The following is a 21319-nucleotide window of genomic DNA, read 5'->3' as shown; positions in this document are numbered from 1 at the left end:
AGAGGAAACATTTTGGAGAGAGTAAGAGAGCCAGGAGAACCATGACAGCCCACACAGCCAGAGACCTTTGGAGATCAAGAAGGAAAATGCCCTCAGGGGAACTTCATGAAAGCAGAAGCCTGGAGAGAAAGCCAGCAGACATTGCCATGTGCCTTTCCAGTTGAGAGAAACCCTGAACTTCATCAGCCTTCTTTCCAAGGTATCTTTCCCTGGATACCTTAAGATTGGATATTTTTATAGCCTGGCTTTATTTGGACATTCTCACAGCTTTAGAACTGTGAACTTGGAACTTATTAAATTCCCCTTTTTTTAAAAGCCATTCTGTTTCTGGTATATTGTTATTTCTGCAGCTACTAAACTAGAACATATACCAATATCCAAAAGCAGAAATCAACTATATTTTCTTTGTGTGTATGTGTGTGTGTTGTTTTGTTTTTTCCTGCTAGCATGGAGCACATTTTATTTCCTACACAATGCAGGCAGCACCAACTAAGCCAGGCATGACATTCAAGTGGCTCCCTTCCACCTCAGCTCTGCTCTCAAAGCCCCAGCCAGGGGGCAGAGTGTGTGTTCAGGGCTGGTCTTTGTGATAGCAGTATCAACAGTGGTGGGTCTGCCCAGGCAGAGGGCCTCAGGCTAGAGCCCAGAGGAGCTAGACTGATGAAAAGTCCACTTCCTGGAGAGTCCTGCTTTCTGGGGTTCCCCAGGGGTGGAGACCTAGTCCAGAACCAGGATGACCTCGTCCTCAGTGACAGCAGCAGAGTCTCCCTCCTCTTCTGGGCCTGTGATGGGAAAATGCCCAGGGGCCAGTGCTGGAAGAGGGCCAGCCAGTTCTGCTGCTGGCCGTTCCTCACCCAGTACCTGTACAGCCCGAAGGCTGTGGACAAGGTGCCAAGCTGGCCGCTGGTCCTTTGACAGGGCACTCGGTCAGGGGCCCAACATGGTGGACACTTTAAGGTCATTCGTCCAGCAGCCAGCACTGTCCACACTGCCCTCCACTGTGAGGCTGGCGGGGGGTGAGGCTCTAGGGTTTGCTGTCTCGACAACACTCAAATAAGAGGTGCAGTAGGGCCTTCTCAGTCATCAGGCTCTGTTCAGGATCCACCTGCAGCAGCCTTGTGATCAGGTCTGTGACAGTATTTGAATGCTCATCCCACTCGGGTGAAGTGAACTGGAACCCACCCTCCATGCATCAGAGCTGGTGCCGGTGCCAGAAAGGAGGTGCACCAGCCACAGTGTGAACAAGATTCCCCTGCAGAGTTTGACCTCTTTGCTTAGCCTGGGTGGGTTTCACCCGTGGAGCATCTAAGGATCTCTAGTGCTAGATACCCTGGGGTCCCATGCAACTCTCATAACCTCTTTCCAGGTTCCAAGTGGCAGGAGAACCCAAAATCTGCAAGTTGGACCTGCACATGGTGGTCTAGAAGAATAGTCACGGGCTTCAGGCCTCGCTTGGTGCAGGATGTTGTTGGCCTGGAGAAAGCTCACTGCTTCCAGCAGAGACCTCAGGATGGACCTGGTTTTCTCTTCTGAGAGGACCGCTTTCTCTGTGTGATAGTCAAAGAGCTCTCCGTTCCACATCAGGCCAAACACCAGGAATGTGAAACTAGGAGACTCGTAGGAATCGATGAGAGTGATGACGTGGGGGTGGCCGGTGACCCAGTGCAGGATCTGAGCCTGTCACTGCGGGGCTGCGCGCACCTCCTCCAGCTGCTGCAGGCTCAGCGGCTCAGCCCCCACCTTCCTGATCTTCATCACACACTCCTTGCCGGTAGCTCGATGAATGCAGTGGCCCCTCACGGAGCTCACGCCTTTACCAAGGACGTCCTTAGGACCGTACTTCTGGTAAAACTCTCTGGCCACAGCCCAGTCGGGCAGCTCATCCTCGGGGGCCCCCGTCCAGCTTCATGAAGGAGGCGTGGGTCTGTGCGAGGAGGCAGAGGGCAGTGAGGGCGGGGCACCCACAGTCCTGAGCGGAGACACAGCCTGTGCCCCAGAGGTGCAACCCTTGCAGCTGGGGTGCCCAGTGTCCTTGTGTTAACAAGGCAAAGGCAGTGAATTATTTTGCCCCGTGAGCTCAGTTGACCAATTCCTGAGGTGCTAAGGTTTCAAAGAGAGACGTTTATTACTAGGTGTGAAGCAGGAGATCAAATGGCCTATAAGCCCAAAATCTGTTTCCCAGGAACTGGAGTAATTCTGATAGTTTTATAGACTGGAAAGATGGGCAGGGTTTAGGATACTCAGCGCAGTGGCCCCTGATGATGTCATTAGAAGTGATATATTTATTGCACATGCGCAGATTTATTGCACGCTTAGTCACAGAAGTATGTAAGAAATGGTGGCCTAAATGTGCTGATGGGTATGACTTTTAGCATTAAAATGAGGTATAGGTGACTTGGACATTAAAGTCTAAACTGCTGTACAGGTCAGGCAGGCCCGTTTTTGTTAGGTCCAGTCTCCGTTATCAAGGTAAGGTTGGACTTCGAGTGGGTTAGCCCTCTGCTGACCCCAAATCCTTCATTGATAAACATTAGGGGCTGTCTTTAGTGATCACAAGACTCTACCAAGTTGAAAAACTGGATAAATGGGTACATGTGACGATTACAATCACAGGGGCAGAAGATAAAGGCTATGCAGTCATTATCAGAGATCAAGGCAGCTGGATTACAATTTGGAGATTTCAGGAATTTCCTTCAGTCTGCTCCAAAATACCAGAAAGCAAAAAGGAATGTGTAAATAATGATTCCGTAACAAAATAATCCTTTAAATCCTAAATTCTCTGTTACACTTGGGGATGGGTCGGGGTAGGGGTAGGATGGGGTCTGGGAAGGCAGCCTCCCTCCCCTAAGGACCCAGGGGACAGGAAGGGGGACCCAGCAGGGAAAGGGGTGGGGATGGGGAAGGGCACAGGGGCAGGTGGCTGTTGCTGGGCCTTTTCATGTATATTTTAAAGAACTGAGAAACTTCTCCCAGAAAGGAAGATATTCCCTTGGGCCTTATTGGCCAGAACTGAAAACTGTAACCAGGCAAATCAGAGTATAAAAGAATGGAATTACCATAATGCTCAGATTAATGGCGAGCCATCCCTTAGGGCTGGAGGTGGGGCCAGTCTTCCCCCAGTCCGTGGTGGTGTGGAGGAGCTGGCCCTCTGGGTGATGGGATTTTGTTAGCAAGGAAGAAGAGAAGATCGGCTTTGGTAGATTTTCAACAATGTTACCACACAATCTTCTATGTGCAGTTTAAATCCCATTTCAAGCCTTCTCTGACTTTTTCAACCAGTTTATCTCTTCCTTCCCTGTATTTTGTTTGCATTCATCTATGCAAAGCCTTAGCACTTTTACCTTTTAACAAGTCTATCACTGGGAAGTCTCTTGTTAACTCTATAACACCTTTAGGGCTGATACAATTTCTGATACTTTCAAATCGAAAATACGGTGGCCAACTTACTTTTTTTTTTTACCCAGTAGACAGTAGAAAAATATTTTTTATTAATTGAAGTGACACAACAGTGTTGTAAAATTTCATTGACATGGGAAAGATAATGGGTTCTTTTTGAAACCAAAGAGAAGATGACATTTGATTAAAGATGCTTTGGGAATTACGGATTAAATTATGTAATGCCCAAGGTATAATGGCGGGCAGAGTGGGAGAGAGAGGAAACAATTGGCAAGGCTGGATGATAGAGAGAAGAAATTAATTTGACTATTCTGTTATTTTCACATATGTTTTTATTTTTCCATAATAAAAAAAAATGTTTAAGTACTTAGGAAAAGCTCAGAAGTTGACAAAGTCTGTTTATAGCTTTGACTCTCTTCCTCCAGAACTTAGCTGGGTTTTGGCCTTAAGTAAGTGACTCATCTTTTCATTGCAAATAGGTGGTTCATTCTGACTATCCCATGAATCAATATTTCTAATGCATTGTTTGAGACCGTGTGCTTAATATGTCTCACAAGTGTCTTAACACATAGGAACTTGTGGCTACTGTAGAGTGGACAGTGGTTCTGAAGGACTGAAAGAACAATTGAAATAATGTGTCTAAAAACAGAAGAGAACAAAAAAGGTGACATCCGGTTGCAAGTGACAGTGTTCTTTATTAGAGTCTATATGAAGACTAAAATTTTGTTTGGGATGATTTATCTTTTCATTTTTTGCGTGTGATTCTTTTTTTTTTATTAGAACAGTTGTAGATTTCCAGAAAAATTATGCAGGATGTACAAAGTTCCCATATACTGCACCACCCCATCTCTCAGATAGTTTCTCCTATTATTAACACTTTGCATTAGTGTTGTATTTTTGTTATAATTGATGAAGCAATATTTTTATAATTATGCTATTAACCTTAGTTAACTTTAGCCCACCATTGACATTAGAGCTCACTCTGTGTTGTACGGGTCTATGTTGGTTTCTGTGTGTGTGTGATAATTTACATATAACCTAAAATTTCTCTTTTTATCATTTTTAAAATATACAAATTAGTAGTGTTACTTATATTCAAAAAGTTGTGCCTCCATCATCATTATCATCCATTACCAAAACTATTCTATTGCTCCAAACAGTGACTCTGTACTAATTAAACATAAACATCCCACTCCTCTCCACAACCCAGCCCCTGGTAACCTGTATTCTAGTTTCTGACTATATGAATTTGCATATCCTTCTTATTTCATTTAAGTGAGATCATACAGTAGTTAGCCTTTCATGTCTGGCTTATTTCGGTCAACATCATGTCTTCAAGGTCCATCCATACAGCATTCATCAAAAGTTCATTCCTTTTTATGTTGAATAATATCCCACTGTCTGGATATACCACCTCTTGTTTATCCATTCATCAGTTGATGGACACTTGGGTTGTTTCCCACCTTTTGGAAATTGTGAATACTCCCACTGAGAGTAGTGGTATGCAAATATCTATTTGAGTCCCTGCTTTCAATTCTTTTGTGTACGTACAGAGAAGTGGGATTGCTAGGTCATATGGTAATTCCATACTTAACTTTCTGAGGAATTACCTGTTTTCCACAGTGGCTGCACCATTTTACATTTCCACCAGAATATGTGAGTGTCTTCATTTCTCCACATTCTCTCAAACACCTATTTTATTGTGTTTTTTTTTTTTTTCAACAGTACCATTCTAGTGGGTGTCAGATGACATCTCATTGTGTTTTTAATTTGTATTTCTCTAATGGCTTATGATGTTGAACATTTTTTCATGTGCTTTTTATCCATTTGTATATCGTCTTTGGAGAAATGTCTATTCAAGCTTTTTGCCTGTTTTTTTTTAATTGGGTTGTTTGTCTTTTTGATGTTGAGTTGTAGAAGTCCTTAATGCATTCTCGATACTAAAACCTAATCAGATATATGGTTTCCAAATATTTTCTCCTTATGTTGTATTTTTACTTTCTTGATAAAGTTCTTTAAAGTAAAAAAACTTTTAATTTTGATTAGGTCCCTTTATCTATTTTTTCTTTTTTTGACCGTGTCTTTGGTGAAAAGTCTAAGAAACCACTGCTTAATACAAGATTTTGAAGATCTTTCTAGGAGTTTAATACAAGATTCTGAAGATCTTTCTAGGAGTTTTATAGTTTAGGTCTTATGTTTAGGTCTTTGATCCATTTTGAGTTGATTTTTGTACATGGTATGAGGTAGGGGTCCACCTTCCTTTTTTTTGCATATGGCTATCTAGGTCTCCCAGCACCATTTTTGAAGAGACTCTTCTTTCCCTATTGAGTGGACTTGACACCTTTGTCAAAGATAAATTGGCCAAAAGTTTGTGAGAGTTTATTTCAGAACTTTCAATTTGATTTCATTGGTCTATATGTCTGACCTTGTGCCAATACCATGCTTTTTTGATCACTGTAGCTTTGTAATAAGCTCTAAAATGAAGTGTAAGTCCACTTGTTCTTTTTCAAGATGATTTTCATTATTCGGGACCACTGACTCATATGAATTTGATGATTGGCTTTTCCATTTCTGCAAAGAAATTTGTTGAGATTTTGATTGGAATTGCATTGAATCTGTATATTGCTTTAGTAGAATTCATATCTTACCAATGTGTAGTTTTCTACTCCATGAAGGTAGAATATCCTACCATTTATTTTGGTATTCTTTAATTTCTTTTAAGAATATTTTGTAGTTTTTGTGTATAAGTTTTACATCCTAGGATAAATTTATTTCTAGACATTTGACTATTTTAGTTGCTATTATAAATGGAATTTTTTCTTGATTTCCTCTTCAGATTGTTCATCACTACTGCATATAAGCACCGCTGATTTTTGAGTATTTGTCTTGTACCCTGCCACTTTGCTGATTTGTTTATTAACAGCTTCATTGTGCATGTGTTTTTTGTTTGTTTGTTTTTTAGGATTCTCTATGTGTACACTCATGTCATCTGCAAATAGGAAGAGTTTTTATTCTTCCTTTCCTATTTAGATGACTTTTATTCCTTTCTCTTGCCTAATTGCTCTGGCTACAATTTCCAGCACAATGTTGAATAACAGTTGTGACAGATGGCATCCTTGTCTTTTTCCTGATCTTAGGAGGAAAGCTTTCAATGCTTCTCCATTGAGTATGATAATAGCTGTTGGTTTTCCATATATGCCCTTTGTCATGTAAAGGTTGTTTCCTTCTATTCTTAGATTCCTGAGTTTTTTTTTATTAGGAAGGAGTGCTGAATTTTGTCAGATGCCTTTTATGTGTCAATTGAAATGATACAAAATGTTTTTCTTTAGTTCTAGTGATGTGATGTAGAACATTAATTGGTTTTTCTTGTGTTGAACCATCTTGCATGTCTGGAATAAATCCTTCTTGGTGATGGTGTAAATTCTTTTGATGTGCTTGGTGTAAGTTCTTTTGATGTGTTGGGCTCTTTTGTTAGAATTTTGTTGAGGATTCTTGGCATCTACATTCATGGGGGATATTGGTCATTAATTTTCTTTTCTTGTGATATCTTTATTTGGCTTTCAGATTAGGATGATACTTGGCCCCATAGAAGCATCAGGAAATGTTCCCTCTTCTTCAAATTTTTTGGAAGAGTTTGAGCAGTATTGGTGTTAATTCTTCTTGGAATATTTAGTAGAATTTGCCAGTGAAGTCATCTAGTCCTTATGCTCTTCTTTCTGGGGAATTTTTTGATAATTGATTCAATTTCTTTATTTGCTATTGGTCTGTTGAAATCTTCTATTTCTTCTAGGGTTGGTGTAAATTGTTTTGTGTTTCTAAGAATTTGTTCACATCATCTAGGTTATCTAATTTGTCGGTATACAATTGTTCATAGTAGGCTCTTATAATCCTTTTAATTTCTTTGGGTTCAGTATTAAATGTCCCCCACTTTATTCCTGATTTTAGTTTTTTGTGTCTTTATTTTTTCTTTGTCAGTTTAGTTAAAGTTTTGTCAGTTTTGTTGCTTTTCAAATAATCAAATTTGTTAATTTTCTTTATTGTTTTTATTCTCTATTTCATTTATCTCTCCTCTAATCTTTGTTATTTCTTTTCTTCTCCTTACTTTAGGTTCAGTTTGCTCTTCTTTTTCTAGGGAGGTGTGAGGTTAGGTCTGTGGTTTGAGGTCTTTCTTTTTTTTCTAATGTAAGCATTTAGAGCTACACATTTCCCTCTGGATACTATGTTCACTGAGTCCCATAAGAGTTGATATGTTGTGTTTTTATTTTCATTTACATAAAGAAATTTCCTTATTTCTCTTGTATTTTTTTTGACTCATTTGTCAATTGAATGTGCTGTGTATCTTCTGAATATTTGTGGATTTTGCAGTTCTCTCTCTGTTATTGATTTCTAGATTTATTGCATTGTGATCAGAAAAGATGCTTTATATAATTTCAATACCTTAGAATTTATTGGGTCTTTTCTTCTTATGACCTAGCATGTGATCTATCTTAGCAAATGATCTATGTGCACTTGAGAAGAATGTATATTCTGCAGTTTTTGGTTGCTGTGTTCTCTACATGCCTGTTAGGTCTTGTTTATAGTAGTCTTCAAGTTCTCTGTTTCTTTATTGATTTTCTAGCTATTGATGGAAGTGGTATATTCAAGTTTTCAATTATTATTGTAGAGGTGTCTATTTCTTCTTCCTTTAGTTTTGTCAATGTTTGTCTCATGTATTTTGGTGTATCAATGTTTATGATTGTTATTTCTTCTTGATGGATTGACTCTTTTGTTAATATATAGTGTCCTTCTTTGTGTTTTCTAACTGTTTTTTACTTAAAGTCTATTTTGTAAAAAAAGAGACCCCCGACTCTCTTTTGGTCACTATTTGCATGGGGTATATATATTTTTTCATCCTTTCACTTGAAACCTTTTGGTGTCTTTGGGTCTAAGGTGAGCCTCTTGTAGACAACATATACTTGGATTGTAATTTTATCCATTCTGCCAATCTGTGTCTTTTGATTGAAGCATTTGATTCACTAACATTCAGTGTAATTATTAAGAAGTCAGTACTCAGTTCAGCCATTTTGTCCTTTGTATCTTTTCATGGGTCATGTCTTTTTTTTGTCCCTTTTTTCCTTTGTTGTAGCCTTATTTTATGTATAGTTGATCTTTTGTGCTTTAACTGATGGATCCTTTTGTCATTTGTTTCTGTATATAGCTTAAATATTTTCTTTGTTGTTCCTGTAGGATTTGTATTATACATTTAAGCCTGTAACATACTGATTCAAAATGACACCAATATAATTTCAATAGCATGCACAATCTCTGCATCTACACACCTCCATTTCTTCTCTTTATGTTTTTTTGTCACATGTTACTTCTTTATATTTTGCATATCCATAATGTGGAAATATAATTATTTCTAAATCAGTTGGGTTTTGCATAAAAGTAATTATTTTTACTGAAGATCTTTACTTCTTCATGCTGCTCCAAGTTACCGTCTTCAGTCCTTCCCTTCCCACTTGAAGAACTCTTGTTAGCATTTCTTATAGGGCAAGTTTCTTGGTGATGAATTCTCACATTTTTGTTTATCAGTGAATGTCTTAAACTCTCCCTTAGTTTTAAAGGACAGTTTTGCCAGATAAAGAGTTTGGGGCTGGCAGTTTTTCTCTTTTAGTGCCTTAAATATACCATATAACTCTCTTCTTGCTCCTTAGTTTCTGATGAGAAATAGGCCCATATTCTTATTAAGATGCCCTTGAATATGATGAATCATTTTTTTCTTGCTGTGTGCAAAATCCTTTCTCTATCTTTTGATTATTATGTGTCCTGGAGTGTGCCTATTAGGTTTATTCTGTCTGGTGGTGTTGGGATTCTTGGACATGTATATTTATGTCTTTCATAAGATTGGGGAAGTTTTCACCCATTATTTCCTTAAATATTCTTTCTTCCCCCCCTTTTTCTCTTCTCTCCTTCTGGGCTCCCATAATGCGTATGTGGATATGCCTCATGTTGCCCCACAAGTCCCTTAGGGTTTGCTCATTTTTATTTCCTTCTTTTATGTTTCGTCCAGCTGTATGGTTTCAGTTGTCCTGTCTTCTAGTTCACTGATTGTTTCTTCTCCTGTTCAGATTTGCTGTTGAATACCTCTAGTATATGTTTAATCTCCTTATCTTCCTTTTTAACCTTTCTAATTCTTCCTTCTTATTCACCCATTGTTTTTCTTACATCCTCCTAATTCCATATCCAAATTTAACTTATTTCTCTTTGGCTTCTTGAATTGATTTGAGAGATTTGGCTGAATGTCTTTGATTAAGTTGCTCTACTTTCTGTGTTTCCCCAGAAGTTTTAATTTTTTTCCCTTCACTCAGGCATTGTTTCCTGCTTCTTTGTATGGCTGGTGTCTTTTGTTGGTGATTGTGCATTTGACTGTTTTGATGTATTAACTCTGGAAATCATTTTCTCCCTTTTGCTTACGGTTTTTGTATAGATTGGCTGTGTGTTGAAGCTCTTCAATGCTAGATCCAGTTTTTACTGAACCTTTAGAATGGCCTGTGCTTAACAGTTCAGATTTTCTCGGGTCTTTCTGCACTTGTCTCTTGCCCTGGCTTTATGCAGTAAACTGTTAAGATGACCCTATCACGTGCAACCATTTCCCTTCCAGGAGAGATTTCCTTTCCTCTGATCCTCCTCCAGGAGTCCTTGGTTGTTTTCTTTGTTTTTATACAAATTTTCTTCCTCAGAGCTATGATTTGCTCAATTCCTCTCCTGCACTGTGGGACACCTTTTCACTCCAGCTTTCAATTCTGGGTCCACCCTGCCTTACAGCAGTTCAGCTTCTCCTTACTGTGTTTTTTTTTTTCTGTCTCCAGTAACTTTTACATTATGGCATTTCAACCCATGAAGCCAAATACGGTCCGTGTTTAAAAACATCCAATTTTTTTGTTTAGCTGCAGAAGCAATTAGGGTCTGGGCTGAGAGTGTGCACTGCTTACCTGTAGTGCCACTATGGGCTGTTTTGATTTCCTGGGGACAACTTTGTATACGCATATGCCAACCTCTAGACCCTGGCCTTGGGACTACAAGAACTTAAGTCCCCATGCCTAAATGTGCATGGGGCTCTAAATTGTTGTTGTGTGTGCCTCTGTGATCAGTAACCATGGCAAGAGGTGCCTGGCTATAGCACTACTGCTGGATTTCTCTTAAATTGCATGGGGATGAGCATAGAGGAGAGGTCCAGATTGGCAGGGCTGCACTGCACTCCTACTTCATTTTATTTTTTCTTGGATTCAATGTTTGTTGAGTCTTTCTCCTGTCTCTACCACCCTCCAGAGTTTCAAGTGAGTTAAATCTGCCCTTTGGTTTAGCTGTCTCTAAAGGGAAATGCTTCCAGGCTGTCTTACAGTGCCCTCTTGATCTTGTCTTCAATTCTGAACTATGAACAGGCTTTCATTTCTCAAGGTGTACAGACGTTATTTATCATCACAAACTTGACTCTTTGGTGGGCTAAGACCTGTTCTTATTACATCAAATTACATTTAATAAGAAGCATAAGCACTTCAGAATTTGGGTAAGATTCTTGCTTCTTCAGAAAATAATAGAATAAAGGCAACTTAGCAATAGAGGTGAGAATGAGAAAGACAGGCATTAAAGTAAGAGAGATAAAAGATGGATGAAAGCGGGATGGTGGGAAAGGAAAGGAAATGACATATTTTCCTTTCAATTCTGTGCCTAGTTCTCATTTGAGTATAGTAATTTGATTCATGCTTATCCTCTGTGTCTGATTTATTACTGATTTCATCATGAGTGCCCAGCTCCATTGGCTTTTGCCCATTTGTCTCCAAGGTAGTGAAACCACCATCCACACAATGACTGTACCAGTTGACCCTGTTAGCCCTTTTAACTCTCAACTTAAACGTCTCCTTTCGCTAGTTATTTTTAGATTTATTGTTGTATGGGATGTGTATGTTGCATAGCAATATGATACCTATGGAATGTTCTGCACTGTGTAAATCAATCACCATAATAGCATCTCTGGGTGAAACCAGGGGCAGAGAGGGCAGGGTAAAACGGGGACAGAAAATGGAATAGAGGATATGGGTAACAAAGGATGACCGTAAGGGGTGAAAACATGCTGGAAAAAGTGCTTAGGAATTAGGAACAGAGAGTGAGAAGGGAGATAAGGGGACAAAAAAATGACTTCTTAAAGAGACAGCAAACTAAAAATGAAGATTTAAGCATGAATGGAGAAAAAGGCATACTTAAGAAAGCGAATTATTGTAGAAAATAAGGAACATGGGAAAATAAATTCAGTTAGTGAATTTGTGTACAACTGTGCCCAGGTTTTAAAAATGATAGAATATTAGAATCTTAGTTATTCACAGTGTAATACAAATACATTCTAATAAAGAAATTCCTTCCTAGGAACCTTAAAACAGGTACAGAAAATCATAAAACATTTTGTTTGGGACAGTATTATCTCTTGGTCCCCAGAGACTGGTGAAAATTGATTAGGATTAAGAATGAAGAAATCAAGACAGTGATCAACTTTTCTTGTGAAGAAGTAGAAAATAAACATTATACAAGGGCAAACAAAATACAAGAGGAGCCCTTAAAGGGAGGTCTTGGTGAAAAAAAGTGTTGCGAATTTTCAATATCAATTTTTAAAGCACGGAGTCACATTGCCTTTTTTTTCCTTCACATTGTTTTTTTCTAATTGTTTATGAGTTATGGGAAAATGCGTTAGGTACTTGGATTATTTGTGTATTTGGCATCTTGTCTAGACATTCCTGATTTCTATTGTGTTTCCTGTGGAGTTAACAAAGGGGAAGGATTTTGACCTACCACCCATAACTTGCGTTAGAGTATCGCATGCAGAGATGCACTGCTGAGGCTTTTTGATGATTTATCTTACCTGTTCAGAATAACTTGATTTAAAAGGACCTATAATTAAAGGTTAGCCTTAATTATAGAATAATCTTCTCTTTGTCATTTTCTTCTTGAGATATTCAACAATCATAAGTGTGTTTGACTACCAAACTTTCATGCTTGATTTTAAGCAGAATTATAGTAATTGTTCTGGAATTTTTAATTGGATGAATAATAATCAAGGTGAAGGCTTTTTAACTATAATCCCAGAGAGTTGACTTGCTGCTAAATAAGCATAAAAGATATATTTTGTTTCCATTATATTTTTATATTAACAGTTATACCACTCAAAGTTTAAACAGGCTTCAAGAGCAAAATGCCATATCTTAACATGAAAATCGAAAAGGTTTAGCATTGTTCCTCGTCTTTACTATCTTTATTTAAGATGTATGCTCTACTAATATCCACATGTATTGCTTTGTTTTAAATTCACATTTGAAAAATCAAGTAAATTTATAGAGGAAGTTTTTAAAACTATGGCTATATGACAGATATTCAAGATGAAACAATTATGCATGATCCATATCAAAAAATAAATTAAATAATGCACTGATAATTCATTGATCTAAGAATGACTAAATTGCATTTTGCTTTTATCGGTCTTTTTGAATTAAAAAAAAGGATTTTTTTTTATCCTTTTTCCCCAACAACATAACCCCTAAGAAAAAGATGTTATAGAATTGTAACTATATTTCTACATATAGTTATGTAGTATATGCTTACAGATTTTCTTTAACCAGAAAGTGTAATTCTAAATTTAATTTTAATTAACTATGTACCTGAAACATCAACTAATTTTTAAAAACTTGAATTGTTCATAAAGTTTACCCATTTTTGTACCGAAGCCAAATTGTACTGAAAAAAAACTGTTGTATAATGATTGTATTGGTTAAAATACAAATTACAAAAATGAGCCTTGACTTTTTTCAAACTTTAGTTGTATTAAACAACTTCCTGTAAGACAAGTTTTAGCAGATCAGCACAAAATTTTCTTAATTTCATTACAGTCTGTAAATTAAAATTAATGAGTCTGACACCCACAATTAACAATGAAAAATGTAGATTGTTATAATTACTTAAGCAATAACATTGCTTTACATAGAAGACTTAAGGTGCTCCACAAATTATTTACAAGTGTTACATAAAACACAAAAAAATGACAATTTCAATTTATTTTGTCAATGCAAAAAACCAAAATCCTTACTAAAACCTTTCTCGTTTGGGAATCTCTCGCCATGCATAATTAAGCAAATTTGATTGCAATTAAGCCTGGCTTCTACAGTAGAGTTTTAATTAATGCAAATCTGGCATCTACATCTATAAGATTAATTTTAGTGAATTAAAAGAAAACAACAGAGCACATTTGAAAGTGCAGTTGTATTGTTGAAAGGAAAGACTTTAAAAGCTGGTTATTTTTCAACCTTCCATGTGTGTAGCCTTTGACTTAGACTTTAAAAGTGTGGATATTTTATTCAGATTAGTTGTTTTGTTTTTAAATGCTTTATTAAGCAGGATCATAAAAATTACACAAAGCCACTTCAGAAAGGTATCTGAAAGATTTAACATACATTAGGAATAAGGTGTGTGTGAGTTGTTGATATATATATATATATATACCCACAAAACACACACACACACACAGAAAATCCCTGCTGCCGTATACACGTATGTTTACTTTGGAGAATTAGATGTCAGACACATTTATATAGACTCCATTTTGTGTGTTTTTAAAATATGTTTCGGGTTTTAAATCTCAAAATTAAAAATATTGATGAAATACCATTGTTGAGGATATAGTCTCTTAATGACAGTGCTTAGAGTAGATGCCTTCTAATGTATAGAAATAACTTGCATTACGTGCACATTTGTCAATACTATTTGTTGCAATTTTATTTAATTTGCAATTCCAGTTTCTTATCATCCCATGTTCCGTTTGACAGAAATATTGATATCCTTGAATAAATATTAAAATGATTAAGTATCCTAAACTACTAAATATCCTGATTTGGAAACCAACTCAAAGATGTTGGTCTTTAAGTTCCTGATTATTTAAGATCATTTCTCTGAAGGATACATCGCTAGTAGAAAAGGAACTTCTTGATCTTCAATGTTTCATGCGTTCTTTTTTTTCTTCATGGAATAAACTGAGGAGTTGGCTATAAACACAGAAATGTTTCTGTTTTCAGTTTGACCAAAGTCCTAATACCACAGATGACAGAAGCTCCAGCAATAAGGTGGGACAGTACAGAATTTGCAAAGCAGCTGGCAAAGCACCAGTTTTGTAAGCCTCATCCCATGAGCCACCTTGAAAATATAAGTGTTGAAGATGGAAATTAGAAAAGCTACCATCTGGGAAAATGTTGGAGTGGGGTATCATTTTCCTGTTCTTCAATATGAGGCAATGGAGAACTTCTTTTCCTAAACCACTGGAGTTGTGGGGGCAGGGCTTTGAGAAGGTCATTTGAGGAGACTGATATTGATCCCCAGATGTTTAGGGCTGGTGTTGACCCTGCTGAAGGCTCAAAGGTGACAGGCTGTGGTATCAGCCTGATGCAGCAGAGAGAGAAATTGGACTGTACTGAAGGCTATTTACATTAGCATTTAGCAGAAGACATTGCTTGTGTCGATATAGCTTCTGGGAGCCCCCATACCTGGGAAATATCTGAAGAAACACACAAAGTTGCTTATGGAGGAAGAGATTCAGCTTTGACCATTTGTGAAGTCCAAACAATGTTGGTTTCACAAACTCTCCAAGCCCTGGTAATCCATCTTTCATTTACCAGCCACCAGTCCACTAAAAAATTTGTTCCTACCTATTACTTGCCCTGATTCCTGCACCAACCTGGAATATCCAGAGGCATCTAGGAGAAAGGAGGCCAAGGAATGAAAAGAGAAGCTTCATGAATAGAAAGGGAATCACTGGCAGCAGCTGGCCCAATCTGTGGGTGATGCTTTAACATGAAATATGGTTTGGGGTTTTAATATTACACAGACTGTGCATCTTGATTACTGAGATGACAGCTATGTTTTTGGGTTAATGTGACCATAACACTTTATTTTTGAGAGGCATAGAAAAGTCACATGATTCAGGTACAGGGATTATTCAGCAATACTGAGAGGCTTTGAACGCACAGTTTGAACTCTGTTAACTTAATCTACCAGTAACATGAGCAAGATAATTTTGAAAGAGTCAGAGCAAGTCTATAACAAGTAAAACTGTAATAGTAATTAGTTATTGAACACTTGATTGCCACTTTGATGTCAATCTGCAATACAATACTGTCAAAACCAACTATCTTGTCTTTTAAAATGGATTTCTGTAGATTTATTGCAAATAAAAGGATTTAGATTATATATATTATACATATACACATACATAGGTATATAGTTTCTTTAATTTAGCTTTGTATTTTAAAATAAATATTTAGAACATCTCTTGGAGTCCATGAAGTTGCAAAAAATAGTACAGAGAGGTCCTGTGTACTCTTAACCCAATTTCCCCCAATGGTAGCATCTTACATAATTTTTGTATAATATCAAAACTAGGAAATTTACATTGGTAAAACCCACAGACCTTGTTCAGAACTCACAAGTCAAATTATATTGTCTTTGTCTTTTAATATTTCTTCTATCTTCTGTGCTTTAGTGCACGTACCACCCTCTCAGTCAGACACTTTTTAATTTATGAAGTACGTATATTTTATGCACCGTATGAACAGAGTAGTGCAGTACATAAGGCACTCAGTCTAAAAGGAGAAGCAGACTCATAATAAAGGATTGCTATATTTCATCTGATCCAAGATCCCACCAATTATAAAATGCACCATTATTTTGTGACAGAAAGAAAGAAATTATGTCAAATAATGACCCTTTTTCCCTATAAAAGACACATCTTGAGCTCAGAGATGTTAAAATATCAGAAAAGGGATGCATCTTAAAATCGATGACATGCAGCATACTTTAAATACTACAAAAGAAGTATGTATACAATGTTATAGAACAAAATAGGTGGAGCAATGTATTTACTTGGGCAGGGGGTTGAAGGGGTAGGATGTGGCTAAGAGAAAGGCCCAGAGAAGACATGGAATGAAAGTAAGAATTTAAAAGATAGTGGTGCTATCTTTTTAGATGCACGGTGGCATAGAGGGCACTCCCATCCGGAAAACAGCCCGGGAGAATGGGCCAAGGAAAATGGACAAAGTCTTCTTTAGTTGTTTACGGTGGTTGATTAGGAGAGGCAGGGAGGCAGGGGAGAAGAGTAGGCAATGTGTCTAGAAAGGAGGGCTGGAATCAGCTGGTGAAGAGTCTTAACACACTACTTTAAAGAGGGTGGGCATCGTTATGTACTCACTGGGAACTATTTAAGCAGGAGAGCAGCATAATTTATCTTTTGGGAAAAAAAATTCTGCAATGATGTGAGAATGAATTATAGGGGGAATAGATTGGAGGCAGGGAGACACATTAAGCAATTGGTATCAGTTCTGCAAAATTCATCACCTGTAGGAAATCTGGATTAGACATAGGTTTTTCTCTTGAGGAGAAAAAGTGCCTAAATCAAATATTTAAAACATCTTGTTAAACTAATATATCACAACCTCCTAATGTTAAAATTAAATTCCCCCTTACTCAACCCTTCGATCTCACCAGTCTCAGTTAGAGATGTGTTCCTTTTTGGTCTGACAGCATGTTCTTTGATCATATTTCTAGCATGTATTTCACTCTTTCTGAGTTTAGAGTTAGTCTTCTACATTCTTTCTATATTGGAAGCTCCTTAGTTCTGGAAGACAGTGTTCACTGCACCTTCAGGCTAGAGAATGTGTGTGAGAGAATTAGAGCAAAGTAGAGGTGGAAAGATGAGCTACGGAGCTATTGCAGTAGTCTAGAGAAGAGAAGCTGGCTATTTGATTGAGATGGTAGCAAAAAGGTGGGAAAGTAGTAGATGATGCCTAGATTTGCTTGGGAACTAAAATTCCCAGGTTTCTGGCATGGGTAGCCAGGTAAAAGGTGCCATTTATTGATCCAGGGAACACAGGAAAAGGAGAGGTATTGGGGAGAAAGTTCTTGTTAGCAGGTTATATTTCATGTTACTTTGAGACCAGGAATGGCTGCATAATTCACAAGACCCCTTGTTTAAATTCAAAATGGGAACAGCAGAGCATTCAACTAAGTATCAAACACTTCTGAACACAGGGCCCTGTGTGATAGCACAGGCCACTTGCTGAAGAAGCCAGAACCAGTTGAAACTTTCAACAAAGTTGTTAGTCGATATTAACTTAATAACTTTCGGTCGGACCAAGATGGCAGCATAAGATGATCCAAGATGCTGTTCCTGCCCAGGATCTTTGAACAACTAGCAAAAGCTGGAAGAACAATCTCCCTCACAGCTCCAGACTGTTAAAGGCTTGCAGTAACTGGGTAAGTGCCAAGTCAAGAAAACGCAGCTTTAAAAAGGATATCCCCAGCTCGCAGTGCCTTTGCTGGTCTCTTCCTCATAGCTCCCCAGTGTTGTGTAGTGCCAGCTTGCACTCTCATTGTGGGTCTCTGGCCCTGTGTGCATGCTGGGGTGATTTCATGTCAGTGACAGGACACTCATGTCTGGTTTACCCTCTTAGAAATTGCCCTAGAGGTAGGAGCAGCTTGCACACCACTGAAACAGTGTAGAAAACAATTAAGTCAAACTGGCTTGGGGCAAAGATTATCAGCTTTAAACCCTGGAGGGGATGAAAGTCTATCTCACAGGGAGTAGAGGGGACATTGGAATTCCTGTCAACAGGAGACTTCCTAAGGCCGTGAGTGAGCCCAAGCCCAGGACAAGATTCCAGCTCAGAAAAGATGGAGGGTTCTGTACTTCAGTTTCCCCTTAGGTGGATCTTGACGGGAGGGCTAAGCTCTGGAGGGAAACACCAGCCAAAGCAGAGTCAACTGGCAAAGACTGTGAAAATTTTTTTTTGTCCTGGTTTGTGTGGTTTTGTTAGTGCCTGGCACTTGAGGAAATCTCTGTCCTATGAGCTGGCATCGCTTCTCCTGGGAATTCTTCTTCATCATAATCCCTTTCTTCATATATGTTGATATGTTTGCTCATACTCAGTCCCTGTAGGTGTACACGTAGAGTCTCAAACAGTGGCAGTGGCAGCATTCCCATGGTCAGCTCTTTTTCCATAAGTCCATTTATGTTCAATGTGAGTTTTATATGCTACAGTAACCCAGGAGAGTTTTGGGATAATAATCGTGCCAATACCAATGGCAGTGATGATGACAATGACAGCAGCCTATACCTATATGGCACTTACTATGTGCCAGCTACTGTTCTATGGGCCTTACATAAGTATTTCGTGCCATCTTCAGAGCAGTTCTATGACCAAGCAAAGCTGGTGGAGCTTTTGAACCAGGCATTTACTTGGATGTACTGTTGGATTGGAAAGCCAATCATGTAACCATCTCACTTAGCTGGAGTATAGGAAGCCTGGGATGCAGGGGGGAAGGTGGAGTAGCAGAAGAGAGAATGCAGGTACAACTGAAGCTGTTAGCCCTGGCCAAGATCCTCTGGGCTGAGGACCAGACTGTCCTGCCTTATTGGTATAAATTTCTGGATCTTGCCTGCTTGCCTCACCTGCTTCACCCGGACCTCAACTTGGGCCCAACTTTAATTGTTTAGAAGTTGGAGTCTGACTGAAAGGTTGTGGAGCTTATAACACAGAATTATGGCAAAAGAGTTGCCTTGTTTTATCAGTTTAAAAGGTATCAACAAGATTTATGGTTGAAAACATGAAAAGCAAAGCTTTCCTCCAATTGTCACTGTGGACAGAAAGATAAAACTTCATTTGGAGTGGGAGATGAAAATCTATCTGTACATCCTGAGAAGAAAGATGTAAATTACTGTCTTGGGCATTTAGAGAAAGCGAGGCAATAGCTGTTACTCTAAGAGATACGAATTTGTACCCCACCTGCCTAGAAGTGACACCCTGATTTGAAAACAAGAACATACGGAAATATTGCCAATTCTTAATGTCAAAAGTGATCCAGAAGGCAAGATGTGTGAATTGAGAATGTGGGACATTTGGGGCCTTTAGGGAAAGGGTAAATTGCTTTTGATGCAGCCTGTTTCATCCCTAGGGGAAATCCTACCACATATTTGATTTTTAGCTGCAATGTGTTACTACATATTTATGCCCTTGAATATGTATTTATTACAGTTTTATGCAGCCCATTTTCATGACGTGAATTGTTTGTCTCTCTTAAGGGATATCTATGCTTTTTCCCAAGATCATATCAAATGAGAAAAATATGGAAAATAACTCCATTTGCAATAGAACTATTCCTGTTCTCCAGCAAATAAAACCCAAACAATTAAACACAAGTTGGGGGAAAAAAATGAGGAAATTTGTACCTCTGATTGGTGATTAATTTCTTTACATTTTTTTTCCAACTCATTTCTGGTTATGCTTACATTTTCCCTTTTACAAATGCCTCCTTCCTGTTCTGAAATAAATCCAAGCTTTAAAATACTTTATAGATACAAGAAATGCAAATATTGGTAATTTTGAACACTGCAGGAAAAGCCTGGCATGGCATTACTTAGGCTTACATTACTGGTGCTTTCTCCTGTCCCCTAATAGTTTGGCTCAATCACTGCCACAATCTCATCATTTCTGCTTCCACCTCTATTGTGCTAAGGCTGAAATGTGAGTGGATTTTTAGGAGCCATCGTGGAGGAAAGTAACTTTAAAATTTGAGGGAAAAAGTTATTGCATTTTTCCCTGAGTCCATCATCTCCTCAGATGGGAAAGGAGGTTTAGCCTATGGATCTAACAGTGAAAAGAACAGGAATGAGAAAAAGAACTGGTAGTTACAGCTTCTGTATGGTCCCCATTCCACCCCTCCACTTCATAGCTACTGCTTCTAATAATCTCCATCAACAATAAGCATCCTTGTCTGTTCCCCCACTTATAAAATATCCAGAACTAAGTTTAGGACAACCACCCAATGCCAAAGACTTCAGATGCTTAGGTTCATACATCTCAGAGGCAGCAGCAACTGTGGTGAGTAGATCTCCAGACATTCGTTTCTAGAGGCAACAGGAGGTACATTTCATTCTCAAGAAATTAGGCCAATGGTCCATGCGATTGCTAGATCCTTGTTGTCCTTCAGTTTTTTGTCCTGAGACTTGCTATGCTTGGAAACCATCCAGGTCACCTAGTACCTATACAGGTACTTGTAGAAATATAAGGGGCAGTAGAGGCACCAGGCGGAGAGTCTCTCACTTGGCAGGATGGGTGCTTCAGAGCCTCAGGACCCAGCTTTATGGAGACCTGTGGTGCCTCTCCAAGCTGTAGTGTGCTCCGCCTCATTCGGTGCCAGTACTCTGACACCACCACCTGTCCTGTGCTCTGCACTGCCTTTTCATGACCTCCAGTAGATCCCTCAGTGACCAACAGTGATCCCTTCCCCTGTTTGTAGCAGGAGCCCAGTGCCAACCCTTTGTCCTTAGTACTTTGGCTCTGGTGCGGATCCCCAGGTTGGAGCATGGGCAGCTGGCACCACTGTGCCAGTAAGTTTCATATAATGTGACGAATGCACAACCACATGATGGTACTGTGAAACACTGATGTACACTTTGGATGGGTTTGTATGCTATGTAAATATATTTCAATAAAATTGCTTATAAAAAGAAGAAGAAAAAAGAAAAAGAAAGAAAGTAGAAGGGAAAATAAAATGCAATAAGGGTAAAAACCAAGTTATATGAAATGGGAAAAAAAATACACATATTTGTTGGTAAGAAAAACTAAAAATGTTGTTCTTTGAAAAGTCAAAATAAATCAGACTGATCTTTGGTAAAACTTACTGAAGAACCAAAAATGAAATGCTAATAACAGTATGAATGAGAAAAAGACAATCATTTTCTCACAACTCTATTCCAATGTATTTGAATATCCAGATGAAATGAAAGATTTTCTGGGAATATATGGATTAAGAAGGGTCAAAAAAACCCCAAGTAGGTTAATGATCATACAAAGAA

General features: G+C 38.4%; 1 pseudogene; it reads right to left on the bottom strand.

The window, feature by feature from the left end:
• Positions 1–717: 717 nt before the first annotated feature.
• Positions 718–20828, bottom strand: LOC143680508 (phosphorylase b kinase gamma catalytic chain, liver/testis isoform pseudogene; annotated as a pseudogene).
• Positions 20829–21319: the final 491 nt, after the last annotated feature.

This window comes from Tamandua tetradactyla, chromosome 4 (assembly GCF_023851605.1).
Source record: "Tamandua tetradactyla isolate mTamTet1 chromosome 4, mTamTet1.pri, whole genome shotgun sequence".
In the NCBI taxonomy this organism is placed as follows: domain Eukaryota; kingdom Metazoa; phylum Chordata; class Mammalia; order Pilosa; family Myrmecophagidae; genus Tamandua; species Tamandua tetradactyla.
The sequence above is the reverse complement of the archived record's forward strand: the minus strand, read 5'-3'. Positions and strand labels throughout refer to the sequence as shown.